The sequence below is a fragment of the Alosa pseudoharengus genome, unplaced genomic scaffold (genome assembly GCF_046254945.1).
Source record: "Alosa pseudoharengus isolate Yale_2024_CS ecotype anadromous, Long Island Sound unplaced genomic scaffold, YU_APseudo_1.1 YU_APseudo_1.1_scf_3, whole genome shotgun sequence".
NCBI classification, from domain to species: domain Eukaryota; kingdom Metazoa; phylum Chordata; class Actinopteri; order Clupeiformes; family Clupeidae; genus Alosa; species Alosa pseudoharengus.
In genome coordinates, this window is record NW_027468718.1 from 27,660,799 (window position 1) to 27,682,436 (window position 21,638).

The 21,638-nt window shown below is 42.7% G+C and overlaps 3 long non-coding RNA genes across 5 annotated transcripts; 1 reads left to right on the top strand and 2 right to left on the bottom strand.

Moving 5' to 3' along the window:
- Nucleotides 1–2,323: 2,323 nt before the first annotated feature.
- On the bottom strand, nt 2,324–2,687 carry LOC143099707 (uncharacterized). The gene is made up of 2 exons (XR_012981715.1): nt 2,622–2,687; nt 2,324–2,495 (listed from the first exon to the last, which is right to left on the bottom strand). It is a non-coding gene; the product is annotated as an uncharacterized LOC143099707 (long non-coding RNA).
- A 12-nt stretch (nt 2,688–2,699) lies between these two features.
- LOC143099708 (uncharacterized) lies at nt 2,700–16,664 on the bottom strand. Of its 3 annotated transcripts, none has more exons than XR_012981718.1 (4): nt 16,417–16,664; nt 3,486–3,615; nt 3,306–3,371; nt 2,700–2,895 (listed from the first exon to the last, which is right to left on the bottom strand). It is a non-coding gene; the product is annotated as an uncharacterized LOC143099708 (long non-coding RNA). The 3 variants fall into 3 exon arrangements; XR_012981717.1 differs by lacking the exon at nt 16,417–16,664 and adding an exon at nt 3,729–3,791; XR_012981716.1 differs by lacking the exon at nt 16,417–16,664 and having other exon boundaries at nt 3,486–3,799.
- Nucleotides 16,665–17,869: 1,205 nt separating this feature from the next.
- Nucleotides 17,870–19,320, top strand: LOC143099709 (uncharacterized). Its single transcript, XR_012981719.1, has 4 exons — nt 17,870–18,001; nt 18,139–18,198; nt 18,362–18,571; nt 19,162–19,320. It is a non-coding gene; the product is annotated as an uncharacterized LOC143099709 (long non-coding RNA).
- Nucleotides 19,321–21,638: the final 2,318 nt, after the last annotated feature.

A 21,638-nucleotide genomic window follows, 5' to 3' on the forward strand; every position in this document is an offset into this window, starting at 1 on the left:
GTAGTAAATTGTAGCTAACGTAGAGGTTCGTTGAATAATGTTAGCAGCAGCTAGCTATCATAGACATTGATTCACCCTAACGTTACTGGATCCATCATTAAGATACGTTTTGTACTTTCTTGTCAGCCTGGCAATAAAATCAACTATCGATTATACGATTTCGAGCTTGTGTAGAACGACACTACTGTTCAATATCCTCCCTCTCCCCGATTGAGTTAAAGCTATCTACAGCTAGCCTGCTAGCGCTAGCTGTCGCTAGCTAGTGAACATAGCATTAGAAGCAAAGCAGAGTAATCAGCTAGTTGCTACTAACGTCAGCTAACATACGATGCAAATGATTTGGCAATAACTAATACTTCATTAGCAGACTGTTTAGTTAAATTACAGGGAACCCAGCCAACAAGTTAGGATAGCTAACAGTAGCCAATAGTGCTATAACAGACTTCTGAAACACATACAGATAGCTACCAGTTGAACCTCGTTCTTGTATCATGCTGGGCTCATTGCAAATTACAATGTATTTAATTTTAGTTACATCTGTATAGCTAACGCTACGGCTCTGGTGTCTGTAAGACAATACAGGCATCTAAAAGAGGATGGAACTCACTAACTCACTACAATATGTACTTAATGTCTCTATGTCTTATTTTTCATTTTAGATGAAGATGTCTGTCAATGGCTTCAGTCCATCAATTTAATTGATGGCAAAAAGATAGTATCCATTACCTCTGACTATCTTTAAGTGTCCAATTTGTGATGTAAAGTTTTACCTTCCCAAATATTTGCAACATCTACAGCTACTTCATCAGCATCTTCCTGATTTCTGCATTGTTTGCATTATATTTAATGTAATGAAAGTCTATTGTCATACTTGCATTAGAACAGCAAATTGATGGGGAGACTGCTGGGGTTGACAGAGAGGATGGTTGAACAACTGTTTCCTCTGATGAAACAGTCTTGTTTTTGAGAGGTGGAAAAGTTACACAAATCATCGTTGGTTCGGTGAGTATATTAATTCAATCATTTTTTTCATGAAGGTTTTTAGGACCACATGTTATTTTTTTCCTGCATATTGTTATAAGTTATATAATAACGCTCAGCATCTCCTCTCCTACTAAAACCATAGGAAAATTCTAATTCCAAGGATTGTTCTTTCAGGTACCCAAACCATAAAAAATCAGGCATGAAAACTCCTCACCTTTCGGCGAAATTCGCCGTTTTGAATCCAAAATAGGGGACTTACATGGTTCGCGCAGATCTGATGAGAAACTATTGGGGTGGGGTCATAGACAGTAAAAGGGTGGGGTGGGGGGGTGTGGGGTTACAGTTTACAAATCACGCGCAGACGCGAACGCATCTTGATGTGTTGTAAGACAAGAGCCCAATTAAAACGTGTCTGATCCAGCAACGATTATGTGAATGCAGCCCCTATGCATTTAGCCTATTAAACAGTGGAAGCTAAATTTTGCCGCGGATGCAACGCGAACAGAACGCTTGCAGTGGAATAGCCTCCCTGTCTGTGTGACTACAGATATATGCTTCTGAAATGTCAGCTGGAATGTGAGCCCGGCGAGGAGAGATGCTTCCCACACAGCAAAAGGACTCCGCGGCGGATGTATGACGGCATCCGGAACGGACCCGCGAAACGGACCCGTATCGGAGTCCAGATGCTCTCAGGAACGGATCCGCTACGAAGGCGGATCGCGGACCCGCCGTGGCTCCGCGCTGCATCCGCCCCGCATCCGCGATTAAAACCTTACCTCCGCGGCGGGTCCGTTTGGGACCCGTAAATTGATACATGCATCCGCCGCGGACCCGCAACGGACTCATAAAGGCTCATCTGGCCCGGGTCCGTTTCGGACCCGTTTATCTCATTTTCAAAATTCCTTCTGTTCTTGCTGTAGGATTAAATAGGATAAACTATAGGATAAAAGTAAAACTATCACTAGGCCTAGCCTAGGCTACAGATAGGCCTACGATTAGCATCGCCTCGTATTTTTAACTTAACAATACTGTTAATAAACAGAAAAGGTTTAAGTCAAGACATCAATTTACTGTACAAACGTGATCACTACTCAATGGAAATATAAAATGGACATTTATGGAAAGTTACAGGTTATAAGCTATTCTGTTTTTGTTAAGTAGCCTACGTTGCCTAGGCTACTCTACATTCATTTTGAGGTCAAAACCTAATTTAGTGCTTTATCAGCCTAGGTCAGTGCAGACATGAAATATTTTATCTAATAGGCTACAACTTCAATGAAATGCTGCGCTATGCACATCTAAAATATCAGAAAATGAATAACTGGTGAATGACAAGAAGTTAAATAAAAAGATTGTTTAATGCTTATTTCTCCTATTAATCCATTTGTGTGGATGGAGGCGGAACATGTCTCCTCGTTGCCCGATCCACCGCCAGTTGAAACACCTAATTGCGTGCTTGGTGACCTCAGCGTCCGTGGCTGACCGTGTCACCATGTTTTTCCTCACAGCACCTGTAATCAAACAGACAGATATGTTTATGTTTATGGTATGTAGCATCCAAAGCCAAGTATGCTTACACAATACAATATATGAGATGGGTATTAAGGAGATTAAATTTAAAAAGAAACATGACTTACAAAGCTCCTCTGTTCGCTGCACGTTGAGGGCTGGTGTGGGGGTGGAGGGAGTTGAGGAGGGACTGTGGCCCATAGTGAGGTGGGCGGTGTGCGAGAGGGGGAAAAAATGTATTAAATGGTAGTCATCATTGATAATACACATGGGGCCTTTCTATTCACTAATATTTCAGAGATCAGTCCCTACCTTGAGTAACTCTCCGTATGTTAAATGCGGGTGCAGGTGCAGGGAGTTGAGGTGGTGAAGAGTGTTGCGGTCCTGCCCCATGGTGAGGTGCTAAGGGAGATAAATGGTTGTGATCTGTTAACCATGGTAGGCTGAGAGCTACAGGGCCAAACAATGGCAAACAAAAACAAATCTCTGGTCATACTGGACATGAATTTGTATGTTTCAACATTTTGGTATGCACTATCTATATCAACTCCATGAATGGATTGACATTGAAATCAATGTGTTTCAATACAATCTGATAATAATGAATGAACTTTTCAGGCAATATTGCATGAATGCAGATGTTTTAACTGACAAAATATTTGGCTGAGATTTTGAAAGTAATGTATGAAGTATGCAGAAAATCTGAGATGGTAATGCAGATGCAATCTGTTGATTTGAAATAGAGTGACTACTGCTGTGTTAATATAGATGGGGCCACTGTATTCAATTTTATTTCAGAGATCAGTCTTTACCTTAACAGTTTTCTCCAGGTTGAGGGGTAGTGACTCGGCTGCCTGGCACTCGGCAAGATGGTGGAGCTGGAGGAATAGATACAAGGAGAGGGGAATGTCTTTAGCACTAAGAATGTTAACCATATCTCTAATATACATATAATGATTTAGTTATTTCAATGTTAAGAGATTATTACTTACTTTGCCAGTGCAATTGGCTTGGGCTTGAGGCTTCAACTGATATACCAGGCGAGTTGGAAGGTACCTCAGAGATGCAAAGTCACCATTTACTGGCTTTTCTTCACTCTCATCAGAGTCCCCGAAACGATGGCTGTTAAATAACCATATCATTATGGTTATTGCAATCCCAAAATTTCCAAATATACATATAGTACAAGCATCTCTGGTCTATTTTGGAATGCTACGGGAATGTGTTCACATTACATTTTAACAACCCAGAAAGTATCTTCATCAAGCGAACCCAACAGAGGCAATCATAACGTTAGATAAAAGTTGACGCTGCAGAACAGCATAATAAATCACAAACAGACGCCAATACCCATTAGTTGTCTGAACCGACTTAAACAGTGATTAAAATGCCGAGGCTTTCATTACAAAGATGGCAGAAGGACACTAAAGTTACGTATGAGACCAAACTTGGCAAAATGCAAACGTTAATGCACAGCTGGCTAGAAGCTAGGGCAGGGGTGGGCAAACTTTTTGGCTCAAGGGCCACATTGGGTTTTGAAAATTGCCCGGCAGGCCGCACAACAACCCCCCCCCCACACATAAAAAAAATAAATTTTTTATAGCCTATAATTTAGTATGAAAAGTATTTGTTTTAAAATGTGAATTTCTTAAAAATACTGCTCATTTTATGCTGTTTAACAAATGTACAAATTGTGCACTGTCGCTTTAAGACAGTCGCTTTAATTCACGTTTATTTCTCAATGATCTTCTGCCTGCTCCGCTATGGCTAGTGCTGTACCTACGGCTGTGCCCTCTCACGGTTTTTAAATGGTCAGTAGTGGGAACTACTGTTGCCTTCATGATTTCCTTTTAAAAGTTTCTTATAAGAAGGACATATCACTTATCAACAATGACAAGCCAGAACCTGCGGCTCTCTCTCCCTCTCGTGAGTGCAGACGCGTTCCCAATTAAATGGATCGCATAATTGGGGGCCAAGCAGCGAAGCTGCGAAGGCACCCATTGTGTTTCTATTTGTTCTTATTATTATTGGGGGCCAAGCAGCGAAGCTGCGAAGGCACCCATTGTGTTTCTATTTGTTCTTATTATTATTATTATTATTATTATTATTTTTATTATTCCGCCATTGAAGTCAATGGCAGCCCATAGAACCGTCTGGTGAAAAGTTGTGAAATTTGGCACACTGATTAGGGACAGTCCCATGGTTAATGTCACCAAGTTTCATGATGGCACCTCAAGCACTCTAGCGCCACCAACAGGCCAAAGTTGGACATGCGTTCACGCACGTAACTTTTGACCCGTATGGCCGATTGTCAAAAATTAGGTATCATTGGAATCCTTGGACCAATCCGAGTTAAACGCACAGTATGAAGTCATTTTCCGCCATGATGGATTTTCCGCCATATTGGATTTCATCAAAAACACTAAAAAGTCCTCTCAGGTCACATATTTTGTCCGATTGACACCAAACTTCACAGATATCATTTACAGACCATGCCTCATTAATGCATTGCTTTTTGTCTCCGGAACTAAAACCGTTCGCGCGTAACAGCCAATCGAAATTTGTGGCGAAGCCGCCACACAGGAAGTGAGCTCATATCTCAGCAACCCATTGATCTATCATAACCAAACTAAGTACATGGACTCAGGACCCAATCAGGGGGACGCTCAGGAAATCTGGTGACCTTTGACCTCTAGGGGGCGCTGTAATTAAGAAACATACCTTTTGGCCTGTAGCTGCAGTTGTGCTTAGAATTAAAATGCACTAGTGGTGTCTGGTAATACTGTTGGAGGTCCTTAGGCCGACCCAACCCAACTTGTGATGTCATCGTAATTGATTCGGCCGCCATATTGGATTTAATCAAAAACACGTACAAGCTTTCGCAGGTCACAAATTTCAGCGGATCCTCAACAAAATTGGCAGAGACCATCTTCAGACCATGCCTTATCAGTGCATTGCTTTCTGGAGCAATTGACAGAAGCATTCGGCTGTAACAGCCAATCGAAATTTGCGGCGAAGCCGCCAAACAGGAAGTGAGCTCATATCTCAGCAACCCTTGCATGTATCAAAGCCAAACTAGGTGCATGGACTCAGGACCCAATCAGGGGGACACTCAATAAATCTGGTGACCTTTGACCTCTAGGGGGCGCTGTAATTAAAAAAACATGCCTTTTGGCCTGTAGCTGCTGTTGTATTTGGAATTAAAATGTACTAGTGGTGTCTGGTAATACTGTTGGAGGTCCTTATGCCGACCCAGGCCAACTTGTGATGTCATCGTAATTGATTCGGCCGCCATGTTAGACTTAATCAAAAACATCAAAAAGTTTTCACAGGTCGCAAATTTCATATGATTTTCACCAACATTGGCACAGACCATCTTCAGATCATAACCTATCAATATGTTGCTCTCTGGAACAATTGACAAAAGCATTCGCCCCTACCAGCCAATCGACATTGGTGGCGAAGCCGCCAAACAGGAAGTGAGCTCATATCTCAGCAACCCTATAATGTATCATAACCAAACTTACTACATATATTCATGACCCCATTAGGAGGACGCTCAAAAAATGTGGTGACATTTGACCTGTAGGGGGTGCTGCAATTAGCAATATTGCATTTTGATGTGTAGTTGTTGATGTGTTTTATCAATCTTTTATTTTTTGATGTGAAACTGATGACAACATGTTCCATCCAGTTAATTCTAATGCGTGCGTGCAGGGGCAGGGCAGGGCAGGACGGGGTGGGACGGGCTGGGGTGATTAGGTGGGGGGGGCTGGCTGGTGGAGGCGGTGGCAATACTCAGCCCTGTTTCAGCCCTGTTCATCCCGGGTGTCTGCTGGGTGTCTGCTGAGTTCTATCTTGTCACCGTGGCTACTCCGGCCTATTCTGCTTGGCCCCCTCATTGCTGCTTGCAGCTATATTTATTATTATTCCGCCATTGAAGTCAATGGCAGCCCATAGAACCGTCTGGTGAAAAGTTGTGAAATTTGGCACACTGATTAGGGACAGTCCCATGATTAATGTCACCAAGTTTCATGATGGCACCTAGAGCACTCTAGCGCCACCAACAGGCCAAAGTTGGACGTGCGTTCACGCACGTAACATTTGACCCGTATTGCCGATTGTCAAAAATGAGATATCGTTGGAATCCTTGGACCAAGCCGAGTTCAACGCACCCTATGACGTCAATTTCCGCCATGATGGATTTTCCGCCATATTGGATTTCATCAAAAACACTAAAAAGTCTTCAAAGGTCACAAATTTTGTCCGATCAACACCAAACCTGACACACTTGATCTTCAGACGAAGCCTCACAAAAGTTATTCCTTTTCGTCTTCGGAACTCAAACCGTTCGCCCGTAACAGCCAATCGAAGTTTGCGGCGAAGCCGCCAAACAGGAAGTGAGCACATATCTCAGCAACCCATTCACCTATCATAACCAAACTTAGTACATGGACTCAGGACCCAATCAGGGGGACGCTCAAGAAATCTGGTGACCTTTGACCTCTAGGGGGCGCTGTAATTAAGAAACATGCCTTTTGGCCTGTAGCTGCAGTTGTGCTTAGAATTAAAACGCACTAGTGGTGTCTGGTAATACTGTTGGAGGTCCTTAGGCCGACCCATGTCGACTTGTGATGTCATCGTAATTGATTCGGCCGCCATATTGGATTTAATCAAAAACACATACAAGTTTTCACAGGTCACAAATTTCAGCGGATCCTCATCAAAATTGGCAGAGACCATCTTCAGACCATGCCTTATCAGTGCATTGCTTTTTGGAACAATTGACAGTAGCATGCGACTGTAACAGCCAATCGAAACTTGCGGCGAAGTCGCCAAACAGGAAGTGAGCTCATATCTCAGCAACCCTTGCATGTATCAAAGCCAAACTTGGTGCAAGGACTCAGGACCCAATCAGGAGGACGCTCAAGAAATCTGGTGACCTTTGACCTCTAGGGGGCGCTGTAATTAAGAAACATGCCTTTTGGCCTGTAGCTGCAGTTGTGCTTAGAATTAAAACGCACTAGTGGTGTCTGATAATACTGTTGGAGGTCCTTAGGCCGACCCATGTTGACTTGTGATGTCATCGTAATTGATTCGGCCGCCATATTGGATTTAATCAAAAACACGTACAAGTTTTCGCAGGTCACAAATTTCAGCGGATCCTCACCAAAATTGGCAGAGACAATCTTCAGACCATGCCTTATCAGTGCATTGCTTTTTGGAACAATTGACAGTAGCATGCGGCTGTAACAGCCAATCGAAACTTGCGGCGAAGCCGCCAAACAGGAAGTGAGCTCATATCTCAGCAACCCTTGCATGTATCAAAGCCAAACTTGGTGCATGGACTCAGGACCCAATCAGGAGGACGCTCAAGAAATCTGGTGACCTTTGACCTCTAGGGGGCGCTGTAATTAAGAAACATGACTTTTGGACTGTAGCTGTTGTTGTGCTTAGACTTAAAATGCACTAGTGGTGTCTGGTAATACTGTTGTAGGTCCTTAGGCTGACCCAAGCCAGCTTGTGATGTCATCATAATTGATTCGGCCACCATATTGGATTTAATCAAAAACACATACAAGTTTTCGCAGGTCACAAATTTCAGCGGATCCTCACCCAAATTGGCAGAGACCATCTTCAGACCATAACCTATCAATATATTGCTTTCTGGAACAATTGACAAAAGCATTCACCCGTAACAGCCAATCGAAATTGGTGGCGAATCCGCCAAACAGGAAGTGAGCTCATATCTCAGCAACCCTGCCATGTATCATAACCAAACTTACTACATGGATTCATGACCCCATTAGGAGGCCACTCAAAAACTTTGGTGACCTTTGACCGGTAGGGGGTGCTGCAATTAGCAATATTGCATTTTGATCTGTAGTTGCTGATGTGTTTTATCGGTCTTTTATTTTTTGATGTGAAACTGATGACAACATGTTCCATCCAGTTCATTGTAATGCGTGTGTGCGTGCAAGGACGGGGTGGGACGGGCAGGGCTGATTAGGTGGGGGGCTGGCTGGCGGAGGCAACAGCAATACTCAGCACTGTTTCCGCCCTACAAAGTCAGTTTTGTTTTGATGTTACACTAGTTGAAAGTGTTGATCGCGGATGTCTGCTGAATTCTATCTTGTCGCCCTGGCTACTCCGGCCTATTCTGCTTGGCCCCCTCATTGCTGCTTGCAGCTATATTTGGGGGCCAAGCAGCGAAGCTGCGAAGGCACCCATTGTGTTTGTATGATTTCTTATTATTATTTAACATCTTTCTTCCCGAATGGGAGTCTATGGCAGCCCATAGAACCGTCTGGTAAAAAGTTGTGAAATTTGGCACACTGATTGGGGACAGTGCCATGATTAATTTCACCAAGTTTCATGTTGGCACCTTGACCACTCTAGCGCCACCAACAGGCCAAAGTTGGACTTGCGTTCACGCACGTAACTTTTGACCCGTATGCACGATTGTCAAAAATGAGGTATCATTGGAATCCTTGGACCAAGCCGAGTTCAACGCACCCTATGACGTCATTTTCCGCCATGATGGATTTTCCGCCATTTTGGATTTCATCAAAATCACTTAAAATGTATCAGGGGTCACATATTTTGTCCAATCGACACCAAACTTCACAGATATCATCTACAAACCATGCCTCATTAATGCATTGCTTTTTGTCTCCGGAACTAAAACCGTTCGCGCGTAACAGCCAATCGAAATTTGCGGCGAAGCCGCCAAACAGGAAGTGAGCTCATATCTCAGCAACCCATTCATCTATCACAACCAAACTTAGTATATGGACTCAGGACCCAATCAGGGGGACGCTCAAGAAATCTGGTGACCTTTGACCTCTAGGGGGCGCTGTAATTAAGAAACATGCCTTTTGGCCTGTAACTGCAGTTGTGCTTAGAATTAAAACACTCTAGTGGTGTCTGGTAGTACTGTTGGAGGTCCTTAGGCCGACCCAAGCCAATTTGTGATGTCATCGTAATTGATTCGGCCGCCATATTGGATTTAATCAAAAACATCAAAAAGTTTTCGCAGGTCACAAATTTCAGCGGATCCTCGCCAAAATTGGCAGAGACCATCTTCAGACCATGCCTGATGAGTGTTTTGATTTCTGGAACAATTGCCAGAAGCATTGGCCCGTAACAGCCTTTCGAACTTTGCGGCGAAGCCGCCAAACAGGAAGTGAGCTCATATCTCAGCAACGCTTTCATGTATCAAAACCAAACTTAGTACATGCACCTCTGAGCCCATCGGTAGGACGCTCAAGAAATTTGGTGACCTTTGACCTCTAGAGGGCTCTGTAATTGACAAAATTGCATTTTGGCCAGTAGTTGCTGATGTGCATTATTCTGCAATGGAAGTCAATGGCAGCCCATAGAACCGTCTGGTAAAAAGTTATACAATTTGGCACACTGATTGGGGACAGCCCAATAATTAATTTCACCAAGTTTCATGCCGGATCCTCAAACGCTCTAGCGCCACCAACAGGCCAAAGTTGGACGTGTGTTCACAGACGTAACTTTTGACTCGTTGACCCGAATGTCAAAATGAGGTATCATTGGAATCCTTGGGCCAAGCCGAGTTCAACACACCCTATGACGTCAATTTTTGACCTTTGTGTTTAAATCACAGCAAGTGTGATCATATCTCAGTCAATCTTTTATTTTTGATGTGAAACTGATGACAGCAAGTTACATCCAGTTCATTCTAATGCGTGCGTGCAAGGGTGGGACGGGGTGGGATGGGCAGGGGGCGGTTGCGGCGGTGGGCTGGCTGGGGGAGGGGGAGGCGACACTCAGCCCTGGTTCAGCCACACAAAATCAGTTATGTTTTGATGTGAAACTTGACCTCGTAACTCAGCCAATCTTGGGTTGTATGGCATGGAACTTGCTGTGACTGCTTTAGGCTATATGTCTGATGCAACGGCATTGACTTACATGGAAAATCTGGCCTGCTGAACTGACTGCTTGGCCCCCTCATTGCTGCTTGCAGCTATATTTATTATTGGGGGCCAAGCAGCGAAGCTGCGAAGGCACCCATTGTGTTTCTATGATTTCTTATTATTATTCAACATCTTTCCTCTGCCATTGAAGTCTATGGCAGCCCATAGAACCGTCTGGTAAAAAGTTGTGAAATTTGGCACACTGATTAGGGACTGTCCCATGATTAATATCACCAAGTTTCATGATGGCACCTCAAGCACTCTAGCGCCACCAACAGGCCAAAGTTGGACATGCGTTCACGCACGTAACTTTTGACCCGTCAGTCCGATTTTCAAAAATGACGTATTGCTGGAATCCTTGGACCATGCCGAGTTCAATGCACCCTATGACGTCATTTTCCGCCATGACGGATTTTCCGCCATTTTGGATTTCATCAAAATCACTTAAAACGTATCAGAGGTCACAAATTTTGTCCGATCGACACCAAACTTCACAGATATCATCTACAGACCATGCCTCATTAATGCATTGCTTTTTGTCTCCGGAACTATAACCGTTCACCCGTAATATCCAATCGAAATTTGCGGCAAAGCCGCCAAACAGGAAGTGAGCTAATATCTCAGCAACCCATTCATCTATCATAACCAAACTAAGTACATAGACTCAGGACCCAATCAAGGGGACGCTCAAAAAATCTGGTGACCTTTGACCTCTAGGGGGCGCTGTAATTTAGGAACATGCCTTTTAGCCTGTAGCTGCTGTTGTGCTTAGAATTAAAACGCACTAGTGGTGTCTGATAATACTGTTGGAGTTCCTTAGGCCGACCCAAGCCAACTTGTGATGTCATCGTAATTGATTCGGCCGCCATATTGGATTTAATCAAAAACACATACAAGTTTTTGCAGGTCACAAATTTCAGTGGATCCTGACCAAAATTGGCAGAGACCATCTTCAGACCATGCCTGATGAGTGCATTGATTTCTGGAACAATTGAAATAAGCATTGGCTTGTACCAGCCAATCGAAATTTGCGGCGAAGCAGGTGAAACAGGAAGTGATTTCATATCTCAGCAACGCTTTCATGTATCAAAACCAAATTTAGTACATGTACCTCCGACCCCATCGGGAGGACGCTCAAGAAATTTGGTGACATTTGACCTCTAGGGGGCTCCGTAATTGACAAAAATGCATTTTGGCCAGTAGTTGCTGATGCGCATTATTTTGCAATGGAAGTCAATGGCAGCCCATAGAACCGTCTGGTAAAAAGTTATACAATTTTGCACACTAATTGGGGACAGTGCAATAATTCATTTCACCAAGTTTCATGCCGGCACCTCAAGCGCTCTAGCGCCACCAACAGGCCAAAGTTGGATTTGTGTTCACGGACGTAACTTTTGACCTGTTGACCCGAATGGCAAAATGAGGTATCATTGGAATCCTTGGGCCAAGCCGAGTTCAACACACCCTATGACGTCAATTTTTGACCTCTATGTTTAAATCACAGCAAGTGTGATCATATCTCAGTCAATCTTTTATTTTTGATGTGAAACTGATGACAGCAAGTTCCATCCAGTTCATTCTAAAGCGTGCGTGCAAGGGTGGGGCGGGGTGGGATGGGCAGGGGCGGTTGCGGTTGCGGCGGTGGGCTGGCTGGGGGAGGGGGTGGCGACACTCAGCCCTGGTTCAGCTCCACAAAATAAGTTATGTTTTGATGTGAAACTTGACCTTGTAACTCAGCCAATCTTGGGTTGTATGGCATGGAACATGCTGTGACTGCTTAAGGCTATATGTCTGATGCAACGGCATTGACTTACATGGCAAATCTGGCCTGCTGAACTGTCTGCTTGGCCCCCACATTGCTGCTTGCAGCTATATTTGGGGGCCAAGCAGCGAAGCTGCGAAGGCACCCATTGTGTTTCTATGATTTCTTATTATTATTATTTAACATCTTTCCTCTGCCATTGGAGTCTATGGCAGCCCATAGAACCGTCTGGTGAAAAGTTGTGAAATTTGGCACACTGATTAGGGACAGTCCCATGATTACTTTCACCAAGTTTCATGTCGGCACCTCGAGGGCTCTAGCGCCACCAACAGGCCAAAGTTGGACGTGCGTTCATGCACATAACTTTTGACCTGTTGACCCGATTTTGAAAAATGAGGTACCGTTGGAATCCTTGGACCAACCCGAGTTCAACGCACCCTATGACGTCATTTTCCGCCATGATGGATTTTCCGCCATATTGGATTTAAGTGAAAGTGAAACTAAAACTTCACAGGTCACAAATTTTGTCCGATCGTCACCAAACTTTACACACATGATCTTCAGACCAAGCCGCACAAAAGTTGTGGTGTTTTGTCTTCGGAACTATAACTGTTCACCCGTAATATCCAATCGAAATTTGCGGCGATGCCGACAAACAGGAAGTGAGCTCATATCTCAGCAACCCTTGCATGTATCAAAGACAAACTTAGTGCATGGCCTCAGGACCCAACCAGAGGGACGCTCAAGAAATTTGGTGACCTTTGACCTCTAGGGGGCGCTGTAATTAAGAAACATGCTTTTTGGCCTGTAGCTGCAGTTGTGCTTAGAATTAAAACGCACTAGTGGTGTCTGGTAATACTGCTGGAGGTCCTTAGGCCGACCCAAGCCAACTTGTGATGTCATCATAATTGATTCGGCTGCCATATTGGATTTAATCAAAAACACGTACAAGTTTTCGCAGGTCACAAATTTCAGCGGATCCTCACCAAAATTGGCAGAGACCATCTTCAGACCATAACCTATCAATGTATTGCTTTCTGGAACAATTGACAGAAGCATTTGGCTGTAACAGCCAATCGAAATTTGCGGCGAAGCCACCAAACAGGAAGTGAGCTCATATCTCAGCAACCCTGCCATGTATCATAACCAAACTTACTACATATATTCATTACCCCATTAGGAGGACGCTCAAAAAATATGGTGACCTTTGACCTGTAGGGGGTGCTGCAATTAGCAATATTGCATTTTGATGTGTAGTTGCTGATCTGTTTTATCAGTCTTTTATTTTTTGATGTGAAACTGATGACAACATGTTCCATCCAGTTCATTCTAATGCGTGCGTGCGTGCAAGGGCGGGGCGGGGCAGGACGGGGTGGGACGGGCAAGGGTGATTAGGTGGGGGGGGCTGGCTGGCGGAGGCGGTGACAATACTCAGCCCTGTTTCAGCCCAACAAAATCAGCTATGTTTTGATATGACACTTGTTGAAAGTGTTGATCGCAGGTGTCTGCTGAGTTCTATCTTGTTGCCGTGGCTACTCTGGCCCAATCTGCTTGGCCCCCTCATTGCTGCTTGCAGCTATATTTATTATTATTATTATTATTATTCCGCCATTGAAGTCAATGGCAGCCCATAGAACCGTCTGGTGAAAAGTTGTGAAATTTGGCACACTGATTAGGGACAGTCCCATGGTTAATGTCACCAAGTTTCATGATGGCACCTCAAGCACTCTAGCGCCACCAACAGGCCAAAGTTGGACATGCGTTCACGCACGTAACTTTTGACCCGTATGGCCGATTGTCAAAAATGAGGTATCATTGGAATCCTTGGACCAATCCGAGTTAAACGCACAGTATGAAGTCATTTTCCGCCATGATGGATTTTCCGCCATATTGGATTTCATCAAAAACACTAAAAAGTCCTCTCAGGTCACATATTTTGTCCGATTGACACCAAACTTCACAGATATCATTTACAGACCATGCCTCATTAATGCATTGCTTTTTGTCTCCGGAACTAAAACCGTTCGCGCGTAACAGCCAATCGAAATTTGTGGCGAAGCCGCCACACAGGAAGTGAGCTCATATCTCAGCAACCCATTGATCTATCATAACCAAACTAAGTACATGGACTCAGGACCCAATCAGGGGGACGCTCAAGAAATCTGGTGACCTTTGACCTCTAGGGGGCGCTGTAATTAAGAAACATACCTTTTGGCCTGTAGCTGCAGTTGTGCTTAGAATTAAAATGCACTAGTGGTGTCTGGTAATACTGTTGGAGGTCTTTAGGCCGACCCAACCCAACTTGTGATGTCATCGTAATTGATTCGGCCGCCATATTGGATTTAATCAAAAACACGTACAAGCTTTCGCAGGTCACAAATTTCAGCGGATCCTCAACAAAATTGGCAGAGACCATCTTCAGACCATGCCTTATCAGTGCATTGCTTTCTGGAGCAATTGACAGAAGCATTCGGCTGTAACAGCCAATCGAAATTTGCGGCGAAGCCGCCAAACAGGAAGTGAGCTCATATCTCAGCAACCCTTGCATGTATCAAAGCCAAACTAGGTGCATGGACTCAGGACCCAATCAGGGGGACACTCAATAAATCTGGTGACCTTTGACCTCTAGGGGGCGCTGTAATTAAAAAAACATGCCTTTTGGCCTGTAGCTGCTGTTGTATTTGGAATTAAAATGTACTAGTGGTGTCTGGTAATACTGTTGGAGGTCCTTATGCCGACCCAGGCCAACTTGTGATGTCATCGTAATTGATTCGGCCGCCATGTTAGACTTAATCAAAAACATCAAAAAGTTTTCACAGGTCGCAAATTTCATATGATTTTCACCAACATTGGCACAGACCATCTTCAGATCATAACCTATCAATATGTTGCTCTCTGGAACAATTGACAAAAGCATTCGCCCCTACCAGCCAATCGACATTGGTGGCGAAGCCGCCAAACAGGAAGTGAGCTCATATCTCAGCAACCCTATAATGTATCATAACCAAACTTACTACATATATTCATGACCCCATTAGGAGGACGCTCAAAAAATGTGGTGACATTTGACCTGTAGGGGGTGCTGCAATTAGCAATATTGCATTTTGATGTGTAGTTGTTGATGTGTTTTATCAATCTTTTATTTTTTGATGTGAAACTGATGACAACATGTTCCATCCAGTTAATTCTAATGCGTGCGTGCAGGGGCAGGGCAGGGCAGGACGGGGTGGGACGGGCTGGGGTGATTAGGTGGGGGGGGCTGGCTGGTGGAGGCGGTGGCAATACTCAGCCCTGTTTCAGCCCTGTTCATCCCGGGTGTCTGCTGGGTGTCTGCTGAGTTCTATCTTGTCACCGTGGCTACTCCGGCCTATTCTGCTTGGCCCCCTCATTGCTGCTTGCAGCTATATTGTTCACGTTAGATTTGCTGCAAAGGAGATAACTAAGAGTTAACTTAGTTTAACATGATGTTATCTCATTGACATTGTAAACGTTCTCTAAGGAGAGTGAAAAGCAGTTTGCAGTAAAGCTAACCAACTATCGCAGGAAAAAAAATAGCGAGCAGCCTGATAAACAAATGAAATGCTCGGCGGGCCGGATGAAAGTGCTTGGCGGGCCGGATCCGGCCCGCGGGCCGCAGTTTGCCCACCCCTGAGCTAGGGCTAAACCATTATCAGTGCTAAAGTTGTAGGTAAGTTAGCTTTCATAGCAGACGAGTACTTCACTGACTTCATTGACTGAAATACCAGTGCCAATGTATCAGCTTAATCAAGGATTGCATCGCAAACGTGATCTCAAACATATATATGTATAGACATTAGCAATAACTTATGCAATTGCGCTTAGCAGCATGCTAGCTATCGATAGCAGCTGTATGCCGCTAGCATAGTAGCACTAACAGTTATGGACTATGGACAACAGCAACACATTAACAGACAAGACCAGACTAACGTTAAAAAACAATGTGTGTTTTTTAAATCACACTACCATAACATATTCTGCCGAAATTGCTAACCCATTTTAAATCAAATAGGCTACAGACTCATATGAGCATCACAGCTAACAATAACGTTAACTTAGCCTGTTGCTCAAAATTACAAACGTCTGCACTAATATCAAACAACGTCATTACAATCAATAAACATGATAAGTATAAAACCACAAAGGCCAATGTTTAGCTATTGTGAATGTCGCAATATATTAATAAATATCACTTACTCGAGAGGGTTCAGGCAACCGTGTCCCAGCAAAGAAAATATCCACTAGTATGACTCTTCTCGGCTCTTGGTGTACAGTCATATTCAACCGTTACAGTACAGGCGCGTCCGCGCCCGCGGATCCGACATGGGTCCACTCAGGACCCGCTGTTTGACAGTAGAATTTACGGAGCCGCCTGGAGGCGGAGCTGATCCTCTGTGCGGCACCAAAACGAATGCGACAGTCACGCGGGTTTGGCGACTTGAAGGCGGATCCGCCTAGGAGTCTACTGCTGTGTGGGTTATGTCACAGGTGAGTTAGTTGAAACTTTCAACTTCTGTCAGAAAGACGTTGAGATTGGTGTAGCAACGTAGCATAGGCTGTTGTTAAAGTTAGCGATATTGGACAGAAATATAGACATAACGAGTTCATTTGATGAAGAATACGTGCAGTTCGAGCCATCTTGATCGACAAAAGGTGAAGCAAATAGGCATACTTTATCAGTATAGCAAAGGCTATGTGAATAACTAAATAGTTGAATTAAATGCTCCTAAACTGGGCTGGTGCGTTTTGTCGAGTTCAGAGACAAAAGCAGTGTTTGACATGGTAATGCTTTCTTTTAAGAAACGTTCAGTTGCCTGATCAGTAGGCTGTGTCCACAGGGTTTAACATGTAATGTGAACACTGTTCACACAACTTTATTGGTTGGTTAAACACACTAGCACAATGCCACAATCTGTAAGTAGCCTATGCTTGCAGGTTAAAACTATTAAAACCAATTTTACAAATTAAAGTTACAAATTAAATAGTCTACCCTACCCAAGTTTATTTATTAACTGATTTGGTCCAACAAATATTCAGACTTATCTTATTCAGACTCATTCTAATAGTCTACTATGAAGTGTCCTTTAGGCCTATAAAATCTTCAGAAATGTCTGATAACTTCAGGTATAAAGAAAGAAAGAAAGCTTTGAAAAAACTCATGTAGATTACTGAGGAGGAGAGGAGGGCCAGGCTGAAGCATGTTGCCAAACAGTGCAAGTGGGCTCCTTCACACTTAGGCCCAAGCCAAAAAGAAGAAATAATATGTTTTTTTTTTTTGGTAAAAATGAGTCATTTTGTAGTTTTTCTTTATAAATCTCTGGTTTTAGGCAACTTCATACTCCATGGAAGCTATGCACTATTGGCAACAATGTCACTCGCGCTTGTTTTGCTATGAAACGGCCATTTCCCTTTTCGCGTGCCTTTTTCACCCCTGACCCGTTTTCATGCCTGAAAAATACACTGATGTCCTGTGGTGTCTGATCACTAGACATCCATTTCTTAATGACCACAGCTAATCTGGTTATGTATGTTATTTTTTAACGTTTTGTTATGGAAAACATTATTCCTCAATTGAATTCCTATACTACTCTGACTGTCTGAGTCTCATAATTCATGTCTTTACTCAAAGGAGACCCTGCTGGAGTGTTTTAAGAATAAGTTCAAAAAGGAAAGGTCTCCTTTGATAAACTTGACGACGGTGCAGGAGATTAAGAGAAAGTTTGGTGTCAGAAGACAAAGAATTGTGGACCATGTGCCTCTGGAGGACCCACCTGGACATCAGGTGCCATTTTTACATTCTTGCTTGTCTTTAGCCCGTTTGTTTTCTTGTCTGTATGTCTATATGCTAGCTAGTCACAGTAGCCACTGTTTGTCAGTACAGATATCTTAATATTACACATTTCTCTTTGCTAATTTCAGAGAGCAAAAAAGTACAGAGTGGGGGTCCAGATGTCTTCTGATTACGAGCCAACACAAGAGGTTTGTAATATGTTTGTGAATGAAATGTTGAATCATACAGCTGTTAGGTCCGGCTACATTATTTATTTATTTCTGATTGAATGAAAGACTATCTGGCTTGAGAAAAAGTATATTATCATTGCTCACATACGTTTTGCATTCTCTGCATGTCTTTTTTTTTCAGATTATGTTGGACCTTGAAGCAGTTGGGGAGGACTACCACAGCTTTCAAGAGCATATAAACGCCATAAACAATTAGTTGTGCCGTCGTCAGCCAGATATTAGTCATATAATGGACAGGATGAGGCAAACTGTCTATAAGAGGGTAGAGCAAATGGCAAAGCCAACTGAAGAGGTGATGGAGATGTTCCAATTTCTTTGGGTGCCAGAGCTGGTGAGTAGCAAAGTCTTATAGTAGTATTACTATAATGTGAGTTCAGTGCTGTTCAGTAGTAAGTTCTATAACCATTTATTGGTAATTATTATACGGCTCTTCACAATGCAAGTAGAACGCTCCATTGACTTGAATGGGATTTCCCAAAGTTCTAGCGGTCATTATTTCTTGGGAAAGGACCTCTGAAAACAAGAATGACCGCTGTCAATGGCAACTGAGTTTGCGCTTGGAACTTCATTCAAAAGTGAAAGCAGACGGTTGATCAGCTGTGTTCTAAAGAATGTTTGATTCAAGTTCAGCGTGTGTTGCGAACTATTTGTTTCTCAGCAAAAGGCACGACGAAACGGTAACAAATAAGTGTAAAGAGACGTATCATGGAGTTTATTTTTTCGTTTTGGCAAGTAGCCGTATAATAAGCGGGATAATGTATAGAACGCCGGTCATTATGGGAAAATAAGTCCCTTCAGGGTGAAACAAGATCCAGATCCAGTTCGCCCTGTCGGGACTTATTTTCTCCATAATGACCGGCGTTCTATACATTATCCCTTACCTACAATTTCCTCTGTTTTGTTTTGTTTGTTTATTTGTAGATGCATCATGAAATGAAGTTGCGGTTTGGACTGGACTTAAAGCTAAGCCTGCATAACACCCTCAGTATATTGACCCCTAACGTCATCAGAGTGGCTGACAGTGGGAGTCAGAGGGAGAGGCTGTCAAGCCTACGAGATACTAACACAGATGGTAAGTCACCAGCTTCTTCTTTTCCCTTGCACCCTTCAATTATTTAATAATAATAAGATAATTAAACTATGTTTTAATGAAATCATTCTTTGTTTCTTTTGACATTTCAGAAAAAGCGCTGCTGTCCTAATTTTGCCTGCCCTTTGTAAGGAGGATGCCAAGTTTCTGTATTGTTTAGACGAGGTATTTGATGTTTTTAACATTACAATTAACATTGCTTTATGTTGTCAATTCACATCATAGACTCTTACAGGAGATCCCTTGTACATTTCTCATTTGCATAGGAACCACTGAGCGTGTTTCCAACCATCATCTTCCAGGGTGGCGATACTCCCCTCCTTGCCAGGAGAGCATCCATAAAGATGGATGGCATCACAATAGCAAGTGGAGAGATGGATGTGCCACATGCCCTCCAATGCGAATTTGTCATTGGCCCCTCCCCTGACATTGATGCCTCCTTAGGCCTTGTCTGTATTTTTTGTTTATATTTTCTTTTTGATGTTCAGTACCCAAAAGAAGCCCACCACACATTACTATTCTTTGAAAGACGTCTTAACCTGTCTATGTCTAAACCCTCCACTCCAGTGTTGCGTGTGGAATTTTTTTTATCATAACGTGTGTTTTATAATCATTTGAAATGTATTAATTTGTAAAAATGTAACTATTGCTGTTTTGAGCGTATTTATGACACATTTTTTATGCAAGTAATATAGAAGATATGTTTAAGCAATGAATATGTAAATTAATGTAAATATGTATCTATTGTTGTTTTGAGTGTCTTATGACACACATTTTTTTGCGAGTAATATAAAAGATATGCTAAAGCAATGAATATGTAAATTAATGTAGAAATACTGAATACAGTATTTGAATGATATTTGACTGATGTGTCAATTTTTGATTGATGTTGTCTATTTGTATTTAACATTTCGTACACATTATACGCTACTTCTCATTAATTAGCACAATGAATGAATATGAATAATAATGAATTAATAAAAGTAATACTACTACTACTACTACTAATAATAATAGTAATAATAATAAGTAGTAGTAGGCCTAGTAGTAATAAAACACACCTGGTAGTTATGGTTCCATTTAGAACCATTAGAATGTAAAATAATGGCACCCCTGATGGTTCATCATATAGAACCTTTTTAAAAGGTTCCATTTGGAACCATTTAGGGTGCCTTATTTGTATCAAAGGATGGAACCCTTGAGTGTAGTGTGATTATAATAACAAAAAGGGCAACTTACATTTTCTAACTGAATGATTTGCAAACCTGGACAGCAAAGTGTCAAATCGACGTTAATTGTTGGTCAGATTGATCAGTTTCCGTCAGACGCCCAAAATTTAACATTGATGACATGAGTGGTAGTTGCTCTTTTAAGCGTCGAAAGGGTTCTATCTTGGAATGGTTATCAAGGTAAAGATGGGCTAAAACTCTGTAGACCGACGGAAATGTAGGCTACAAAACGTTGTCATATTCATGCACAAGCCAACTGCTATATAACCTATACGATAGGCTGGAAGACATTAAAGATAATTAATTCATAGGCTAGCTATACTGTTCCAAAATGTACCAGCAATAGGTAGTATAGCCTACAGGAATAAAATATTTCCAGCAACAGCCTTGTTTATTTCGTGTTGTTTCAGTTGTCCTACAGGGATAACTGGTATAAATTACATTAATGTCCATGACAATCTAGGTAATTTAGCTCTTTACACATAGGCTTCAGTAATTTTTTGGTGCTGCTGTCAATTGGTCATTGTATAGTTTAAATGTAGCCTATTGAATAATTTGAAATGATACTTTGAATTCAAGCATTGAATTTCATAATTGCTTATAAAGCCTACTTCAATATGGAGATCATGTGCCCCATGGCTACCAGTCAGAGTGATGGGCAATGAGGCCTACATCACGTTCAGTGCTCCATGACTATGACAGTTGAAAATATATGTATATTTAGGGGTAATGCAAAGATTTTGTATTTAATTAGGTGTGCCCAACCGATTTGAGGGCTGCTTGGGCCAAATATGCCAGGGCCGACTTTTGGTCCCAGTCCACCCAATAGGTGTGTGTGGGAGCGAGAGCCAACATTCGTTTGTGTAGAGTGTATGCAGTATGGGAGACAAAACACAGCCCAGTGGGGCCCCAGTGTTTATTGTGGGTTTAATTACAAGGGGGGCAAATTGGGATTTTGTTCTTGCAGTTGGGATCACGCACATATTTTATATTCAAGTCAGAATAGGTGTTAAATCTCTGATAGCCCTGCAGTGGATTATCTACTAGGCTACAACACTATGTTTTATATTATAGTATTT